The sequence below is a fragment of the Cannabis sativa genome, chromosome X (genome assembly GCF_029168945.1).
Source record: "Cannabis sativa cultivar Pink pepper isolate KNU-18-1 chromosome X, ASM2916894v1, whole genome shotgun sequence".
Classification (NCBI taxonomy): Eukaryota; Viridiplantae; Streptophyta; class Magnoliopsida; order Rosales; family Cannabaceae; genus Cannabis; species Cannabis sativa.
Window position 1 is genome coordinate 58,360,735 of NC_083610.1, and position 10,075 is coordinate 58,370,809.

Here is a 10,075-nt window from a genome sequence, read left to right on the forward strand (position 1 = left end):
CGGGACTTTGCTAGGGCCGAATTAGGGAGTCCGGGTAGGAGTAGTTTATTTGCTGCACCTTTTTGTAAGCAGTTTCTCATGAACCTCTAACACTTGCTTATTTTATTGGAACAGGTACCTCCATGGATGCCATCCTGGAACAGCTTGCCGGGGTCCATACTCCGGTGGCTCCTCCGGCTTTCACCCCTTCTCCCCCGGCCCCTTCCTTGAAGGTTTCTTCCGGCGCCCCTCCTGAAACCATCGACTTAGTGGATGACGAGGAGGTGCTCCCGGGAGAAGGCCAGGGGAAAGGGTGGGACTTCTCGGAGGAAGCCGCCGAGGGTGCTGGAGAGCCTCAAGCCCTTCCAGTGGTAGCAGAGGAGGACGAGGAGGAGCCTGAAGTGGCTCTGATTCGCAAGCGCAAGGGCAAGATGGTTGCCCAGGATGAGCCGAAGAGGCCTCGGAGGGCCGACACTCCCGCTCATGGCCTAGACGGCGGGGTTTCTCCGATGGAGGAAAATCCTGCTCCTCCTCACATTGAGCTTACCCCGATTCCGGGGGATGAGGCAAGGCAGGAGCTTCGCATAGCCAAACACAACTACGCTATGGACGAGTACTCCCGGGGATATGCCGATGTGGAGGCCCTTAGGAGGATTCTGCGAGCGGAGGTTGAGGCGAGCATTAGCCATCCGGACTATCATGATCCGTGGAACCTCAACCTGGATCCTTTGGCGGACTGGTTCCGTCCCCTCCTAGGGCCCACTTTGGCTCCCTTTGCCGCGGAAATGACCGGTGAGTTCGCTTCTCAGCTTACACGCTGTGCGCCCAAGCGGTTTGCTACTTGCGCTTCCTTGAACTCCATCTTCCAGGTCCAGGACCTCAGCCATTCCCTCACAGTGGTAAGTACTTTGCAATTTCTTGCGTTTCCTTTTTGGTGTTTGTATTTTGTTTTCTTCCTTTGAGGAATTTTTCCTTACACTCCGTCATGGTTCAGCTTGCAGCTGAGGCTGGTCGCCTCTCCAAGAACATCATAAGCCATGGCTTCGCTCTGTCCGATTTTGGGGACATAAACGACGTCAAGAAGGTCCTCCAAGACCTTACAGCGGAGAGGCAGATCTACCAGGAGGCTGCCGAGCGCCAGGAAGCAGCGGCCAAGGCCAAGGAAGAGAAGGCCAAGGCCAGGGAAGAGGAGGCCATCCGGAGGGAGGCTCAGGCGGAGGACATGATCCAGGCCGAGGCCCAGCGGAGAGGCAGGATGGAGGCCCACCATCAGGAGGAGCTAAGGGCTCAAACCGAGGCTGCCGAGAAGGCTAGGCGAGACCTTCGGGAGGCCAGGGAGGCTTTGGATGAAATGGCCGCCAAGGTGAGGTCTCTAGAGGAGACTCACCAGTCGGATATCGAATCCAAGGCCGCTCTAGCTGCGGAGTTGAAGGAGCTTCGGGACTACAAAGATCAGTCCATCAGGAAGGCCAAGAGGGCCGAGCTCCTTTCTCCCGTCTCCTGCGCCCGGTGCCCAAAGCGCTTTGATGATGGTGTCTACATGGCTTGGGCCACCAATGATCAGAGTATCAAGCTTTCTTTTTATCCCAAACCCGAGGATATGATTGCCAAATTTCGGGAAAAGAAGAAGAGACTTGATGCTGAGCTTGAGGCACGGATCGGACCTCGTCTTCCTCCGCGGGCTGACTGAGCTGCCATATTATTGACCCAGATTGTACCCGTTCTCTTTACAACTCTTTTTTTTTTCTTTGTACATACTTGTTGCTGCCTTAGAACAATTTACATACAGGCGGCAGCTTTTATTTGAAGGGGAGACAATTTAAGGCCTGTCCCCGGGCCATTTATATGTGTATGACCTACCCTTCGGGCTAGGATATTTTATTTTTTTCTTTTTATTTATATATATGTGCGATCTTTTTTCACACTTTATATATTTCAACCTGTCCTTTGGCTCAGGGTTTCATACTTACGCTCTTTATTTTTGCGCATGTTTTTGACCTGCCCTTTGGGTCAGGATTTTTTACTTAGCTTGACCTGCCCTTTGGGTCAGGATATTTTACTTAGCTTGACCTGCCCTTTGGGTCAGGATATTTTACTTAGCTTGACCTGCCCTTTGGGTCAGGATATTTTACTTAGCTTGCTTTTGTTTGTCCGTGCGGTATACCCTAGTACCCCCCTGAGTGGCATAGAAACTTTGTTTTTAAGGCACTCAGTTTTATTTAATATAGAGGAGGCATACATTTGGACGGTACAAACCCTTTGAACAAAAGCTAAGTTTAATTCGCTACTGGTAGTATTTTCTGAGGTGATCGGCATTCCAGGCTCTTGGGACAGTAGTTCCGTCCATTCTTTTCAGTTTGTAAGTGCCAGAACCGATTTCGTCCTCGATTTCATATGGTCCTTCCCAATTTGGTCCAAGTACCCCTACTCCGGGTTCTTGGGTGGCTGGGAAGACCCTTCTTAGGACCATGTCACCAATAGCGAATTTTCTGTTTTTAACCTTGGAGTTAAAATACTTGGTCACCTTCTTTTGATAAGCGGCCATCCGTATTTGGGACTCATCCCGGAGTTCTTCGACTTGATCCAGAGCTTCTTGGAGCAGGGCCTGGTTAGTGGCCGGATCGTAGGTCGTTCTCCTATGGGATGGGAATAATGTTTCCACCGGGACCATTGCTTCACAACCGTATGCCATTGAGAACGGCGAGTGACCGGTTGTGGTTCTGGGGGTCGTCCGGTAGGCCCACAATACCCTTGGCAATTCTTCAGGCCAGTTATTTTTACAAGCCAGCAGCTTCTTTTTCAAGGTGACCTTTAGGATTTTATTGACTGCCTCCGCCTGGCCGTTTGTTTGAGGCCGGGCTACCGCGGAGAAGCTTTTCACTACTCCGTGTTGGTTGCAGAAGTCAGTAAATTCCTCGCAATCAAATTGCTTTCCATTGTCCGAGACTATCTTGTGAGGTAAGCCGTATCGACACACTATGTTTTTGATAACAAAGTCCAACGCCTTCTTAGCGGTTATTGTCTTCATAGGCTCAGCCTCTGTCCACTTGGTGAAGTAGTCTACTGCTACTATTGCATACTTTACTCCTCCTTTTCCCGTAGGTAGAGACCCGATGAGGTCTATGCCCCAGACCGCGAAGGGCCAGGGGCTTGTCATCAGCGTGATCTCATTTGGAGGAGCTCTCGGTATGTTCGCGTACCTTTGGCACGAGTCACACTTTTGGACATAGTCTATACAATCTTTTTTCATTGTTGGCCAGAAGTATCCCTGCCTCAATATTTTCTTTGAGAGGCTGGGTCCTCCCGTATGATCTCCACAGAACCCTTTATGGACCTCCAGCATGATTTGTCTGGCTTCAGGGTCCGATACACACCTTAAATAAGGCATGCTGAGTCCTCTTCGGTAGAGAATTTGATCCATCATTACATAACGATGAGCCTGATACTGAATCTTTCGAGACAGTGCCCTCTCTTGGGGCAACTCACCTGTGGTTATGTATTTTATGATGGGGACCATCCAGCTGGGTTCTTGCCCAACCGTTTGTGTGGTCTCTCTTATTTTGATGCTTGGCTCTGCCAAGCGTTCCACTGGTACTACCTCCAGCTCTTCGATCTCACTGTCCGAGGCTAACTTAGCCAGACAGTCCGCGTGAGCGTTCTTTTCTCGGGGGATTCTTTCTATTTTGTAGTCGGTGAACTCGTGGAGCAGTTCTCGGACTATTGTTACGTATGCGGCCATCCTTTCGCCGCGGGTTTGGTATTCTCCGGATACTTGGTTTACGACCAGCTGGGAATCGCTGTAGACTTCTACCCTCTTGGCTCCTACAGCTTTAGCCAATTTTAGCCCTGCTATTAGGGCCTCATATTCGGCTTCATTGTTCGAAGCTGTGAAGCTGAATCGGAGTGCTGCCTGGAGCCGCAACCCGGTAGGCGATATCATAGCCACTCCGGCTCCTGAACCGTTTTCATTTGAAGCTCCATCCACAAATACTCTCCAAGTGGGGATGGGTGGCTCCGGAGTATTGGCTGTTGCCTCGGCTTCATTACATTCGGTGATGAAGTCCGCCAAGGCTTGGCCTTTTACGGATATCCGGGGCACGTAATGCAAGTCAAACTGACTCAGTTCCATTGCCCATTTGAGGAGTCTTCCGGATGCTTCAGGTTTCTGGAGAACTTGCCGGAGTGGATGATTGGTCAAAATTCTGATCGGATGGGCTTGGAAGTATGGTCTCAACTTCCGTGATGCCATCAGGAGGCAGAATACTAGCTTTTCAATGACCGGGTACCTTGTCTCGGCCCCTATCATGCGTTTACTAACATAGTACACGGGGTGTGAATCTTTTCTTCCTCCGGACTAATGCGGCGCGACGCATGTTCGGAGACGGCCAAGTAAAGGAACAAGTCTTCTCCAAGGACGGGCTTTGATAGGATAGGAGGTTTGGCCATATGGTCTTTTAACCTTTTGAATGCCTCCTCGCATTCGTCCGTCCATTCGAACTTTTGGCATTTCTTCAGTATGTTGAAGAAGGGTATGCACTTGTCCGTGGACCGTGAGATAAAGCGGCTCAATGCGGCCACCTTTCCGGTCAAACTTTGCACGTCCTTATGTTTCTTGGGGGATGGCATGTCCAAGAGAGCTTGGATTTTCTCCGGGTTTGCCTCGATCCCCCTCTGGCTGACTATGAAGCCCAGGAATTTTCCCGACTTGACCCCGAAGGTACACTTCTTCGGATTGAGCTTCATGCCGTATCTCCGGACGACTTCGAAACATTCTTCTAAGTCGTTTGCATGGCTATTGCATGCTTTGGATTTGACGAGCATGTCGTCTACATATACTTCCATGTTTCGTCCCAGGAGGCTTTTAAACATCCGGTTAACCATTCTTTGATAGGTTGCTCCGGCGTTTTTCAGTCTGAAAGGCATGACTAGGTAACAGTATACCCCCTTATCGGTCCTGAAGCTAGTGCACTCTGATGCCGTATGCATCTTTATTTGATTGTACCCGGCATAGGCATCCATGAAAGATAGCGGTTTAAATCCGGAGGTGGCGTCCACCATGCGGTCAATCTGGGCGGCGGAAAGCGATCCTTTGGGCGAGGCTTTGTTTAGATCTGTGAAATCTATGCAAACCCGCCAAGTCCCGTTTGGCTTGGGCACCAGGACCGGATTGGCCAGCCATTCCGGATAGTATACGCCGCGGATCATGCTATTGGACAAAAGTTTATCCACCTCTTTCTCTAAGGCCTCGGCTTTCGCCGAGTCGAGCGGGCGTCTCTTTTGCTGTATAGGAGGCATGTCCGGGTTGACGTTGAGGACATGGGTGATGACATGAGGGCTGATGCCGGTCATGTCCTCTTGGCGCCATGCAAAAATGTCAATGGCGCCCTTCAGTGTTTTTATTATTTTATCCTTTTCCTCCGGATCTAGGCCTCGCCCTATCCGGAGTACTTTAGTGGAGTCGTCGTCGCACACTGGTACCTCTTCGACGTCCTCCATTGGTTCTACGACCCTTTCGGATCCTATACGAGGATCCAACTCGTCTTCTTCAGCCTTCTGCTCGCCGGGGGCCCCCGGACCATGAGCACCGGCAAGTGGGTGGCAACGTTGTAACATTGCACAGCCTCTCCTTGATTTCCCCTCACCGTTCCGACTCGGCTTCACAGGTAGGAAATTTTAGGCATAGGTGTCGGATAGAAGTTATTGCACCAAAGTCGACGAGGGCCGGTCGGCCTAAGATTGCGTTGTAGGCTGTTGGACAGTCTACTACCACGAAGGTGCAATACTTAAACGTGCTCTGGGGAGTGTCCGGGCACAGGGTAACTGGGAGCCTGACTTTTCCCATCGGGATTAGAGTTATCCCGTTAAACCCTGTGAGCTGCGATCCGCTAGGAGAGAGGTCCCGGTCGGTCAACCCTATCGCAGTGAAGGCCTCTTTGAAGAGCAAGTTCACGGAACTTCCATTATCAATCAGGACCACAGCCCCTTTACTTTGTTTGCAATGGGGGTCTCTATGACCAACGGGTCGTGATGAGGAAAGCGCACCGTCTTGGCGTCTTCTTCCGTGAACGTTATGGGCTGGTCCATTAGCCGAGGCCTTTGAGCTGGGAGTTGAGTGACCTCCCACACCTCACTGTGCCTTGCGGCCTCGGCATATCTCTTTCGCTCTTTTCGAGTGTTTCCTCCGATATGGGGACCTCCGGAGATCATGGCTACCCGTCCATTAGGCCGGGGCGGTAGTCCGGGTATATCTTTGGGCGTCACTGCGGGAGCGGTGGAGGCAATGCTCCTGCTGTACCCCCTGGTGTCCCCGAAGGCATGCCCCCTGCCACCTGCCCCGGGTTAAGGTGGGGTAACCTATTCTTGATCCACTCATAGAGGTGGCCCAACCGGATCAGATTCTCAATCTCATCTTTGAGATTTTTACACTCGTTGGTGCTGTGGCCAATGTCGTTGTGATATTCGCACCTTTTGCTCGGATCTCTCTTGGAGCTGTCCCTGTACAATGGCTGGGGTCTTCGGTAATGCGTATTCTGCCTTGTGGCAAAATAGACACGTTCCTGAGAGTCCGTGAGCTCTGTGTACTGGGTGTATTGGGGTGCGTACCCCTTCTTTTGGCGCTTCTCTCCCGCTCGGGTGCTGCCCTTGGAAGACCTCTTGCTTCTAGACCCTTGGGTAGGGCCTGTTAAGCTAGCGGTTGGGGCAGCCTGTGAAGGAGCCCGTCCATTCACCCCGGACGGATTGCCGTAATGGGAAGATGCCGGGGGCAGAGCTTGGCCTTGGTTGTATCCGGGAGTAGCAGAAAACTGTATGCCACTAACCGGAGGGGTCGCGGTCGGGACAGTACCCGAGGGCGATACTCCTGGCATGTATCCTGCTATCCCGGTGGGATAATAGCCTCCGTAAGCCACGATCTGGGCTTCTTCGAGGTTAATATATTTTTGGACTCGCTTCTGGAAGTCCTGAAGGCTAGCAGTGCCTTCTTGCTGTAATTCGTTCCAGAAGGGAGTCCCAGTGCGGATTCCTGCTTGGAGAAGCGCAAGCTGTTGTCCGTCGTCGACCTTCTTGGTCTTCGAGGCTTCCTCTCGGAACCTCTTGATGTAATTTTTCAAGGTCTCGGTGGGTAGTTGCTTGATGTTAGTCAAGGCACTAACCTCCAAATTGACCTTCCTGGCGGCGACAAATTGCCTCCGGAAGTTGGTTTGGAGTTTGTTCCAACATCCCACCGATCCTGGTTCTAGTTTTTTGAACCATTCCTCCGCCGAACCGCTCAGAGTGAGGGGGAAGCATAGGCATTTGGCGTCATTGCTGACCCGCATGACTGTCATGACTCGGTTGAATCGTGACAAATGATCACTGGGGTCGGAGTTCCCAGTATATGCCGCCATTTCGGGCATTTTGAAGTTTTTAGGGAGCTCCGCCTCCAGGATATGCTTGGCACAGGGCTCCCGGTCCTCACTGTCCGAGTCGGAGTCATCTCCCTTCTGCCTCCGGGAGACTCGGGCAATATCTTTTCGAAGGATGGCAAGCTCTGCCATAATCCCTTCGTTTACAGTACCCGAGGAGACTTCGGGTCTGTATCTTTTTTGATCAAGGTGATCCCGGAGGTCACCTTGATTCCCATTGATTTGATTTCTCAGATCAATGGGTGGACATCTCTGTCCTCCTCTTCCTCTACCCCCCGGTTCCTGGTGCACGGAAACGCTTTTCCGGTCCCCTCGATCCTGAGGGCCAAGACTCCCTCTTTGGGGCTTGCCCCTCTGCGGACCTTTCCCCTTAGGGAAATCTGAGCGGACCTTACGCGGATCCTGCGCCTTTTTCTTTCGACCAGGGGCAGAAGTAGGGTTTTTTGCTTGGTTTTCCTCAGCAGGGTGCCTTATAGGGCTAGGTTCCCTAGGCCTTTGCTGCTGGGAACTAGGCGAAGACGTAGCTGGCTCTCCGTCGAGTCCAGCGGCCATTGCCTTGGGATGCACGTGAATGCCAGCTGCCTCCATGGCTTTTTGCATGGCTAGCATCACCTCATGCATCTTTTGATTTTGCACTTTCTGAGCTTCGATCTCAGCTTCGTGATCGATAGCTTTTTGTCTGAGGAGCACCAGCTCTTGGTAGCTTCCATCATCGTAAGCGTACTCGTCGAGGTGTTCCTCGTGGTTTTCATCTGGAACTTCTTCCTCGGATTCCTCTGCTGCCCTTGAGGCTACATCCTCTTCATTGGGATCTTGAGCATCTTCTAGAGGGCGAGGGTGACGTGTAGCTCTTGTCTCCACCATTATTGTGAAGTTAAATGCTTGTTGTGAAGCAGCTTTCCTCAGCTCTCAATGAAAGCACCAAAATGTTGACCGAGGTTTTCGGCAACTAGTAAAATATGAATGTAATGATGAGCTGTAAGAAAGCGAGATGAAGACTTTTTACGTGGTTGGGGCGTTAATGAGCCTTAGTCCACGAGCCACTGATATTTATGGATATCTTTAATACAGATTCTACACTTGGGAGAATGTTTCTCTCTTTAATACAAAGAATGTTCTTGGTGAGTTTTTTCTCTTCTTGCTCTTGAGCAGCCAAGATTCTCCGACCCCATTAAATGAGCTTTGAGGGGGTATTTATAGTGTTTTGGTGGGGTAATCCCTAGAATTGTTCTTACACATGTGGCTGTAAGTATCCATAAAGTTGGGCATTTCCGATGAATATACCATGGGTGATGCATGATCAAATCCCTAGGTGCTGTAGGGTTTTTATGGAGGATGTCCTTTTTGTCTTATGATTGACGTGACTCTTCGCAGAGTAGCCGTCGCTAGACTTAAATGATCATTCTTGTGTATTTCTTTGTTTGGGGGTTGTCTTGGTCGGACTTTATTGCGTGTTACAGTCCCAACACGCTTCCTCCCATGCAGCATTAAATGCGACTTGATTTCTCGGGAGAGACCTGACACATCCCGGAGTGCCTTTAAGCTATGCTCGCTTCCGGGAGTACCTTGTACTCCGGGTACATCTTCCGGGACCCATGCGAATAATGCTTCCTGGTGTCATACAAAGACTTAGCAGTTCTTCTCAGGTAATTTGATCCACGTGTCCCCTCTTGACTGGTCCACGTATATTGGGCGAATTTAGGAGCAACAGTACATAATAAATGTAAATTTTTTAATAAAAATAAATAATAATAAACTATATTTTATAATATATGTTAATATTACTTTCTTTCGGATTAAAAACTATATACCTTTTAGTATATATACAATCACATAATGTATTTAAATATATATATATATTTTAGTATTTATACAAAACAATTTAAAAATATATACACATGCAATTTAAAATATATATATACTTATAAATATATATATATGTATATACAAATATATAATATTACATAATGTCTAAAATATATATACCTTTTAGTATATATAAAATCACATAATTTGTTAAAATTACAAAATATAATTATAACTACTTTCTAGTATATATACATATATCACACTAATTAGAATATAATAACATGTAGAAATTATTATTATATATAAATTAAAATAAATATATTAATATAAATATTTGTATAACTAGTATATTTTATATACTATATAGTATCAATGTTTAAATCAGTTGTTAGTATCTAAAGTTATATGTAACTTACACAAATAATATATTATACTATTAACAATGTACTTTTTATTATATTTTCTTAATTAGTGTAAAAAAAATTGAACACTCTCATAACTTTTTAATTAATATATTATTAGTTTTAAAATATATATAGAAATAAATAAAGAAATTTAAATATGGAAAGTTTTTTATGAGTTACTAATTAATTAATATTCGGTATATTTGATAAAATATCTAAATATCACGTTATAATATGTTTTATAAGTTGTTTTTGTAATAAAGTTTATAATAGTGTATAATTATGTAAAGTTCCCTTTTAAAAATTTTACTTGCCAAACAATATGGGATGATTCGTATCAAAGGAAACAAATCAAAAGGTGAAAATAAATTTTAAGAAAATTCTACAATGTAATCACTAAAAGTAATGTATTGATACACTTATATTTATTTCGAGAATTTTTTTTTACAGTCGTGCATATTATAATTATTTAAGATATTT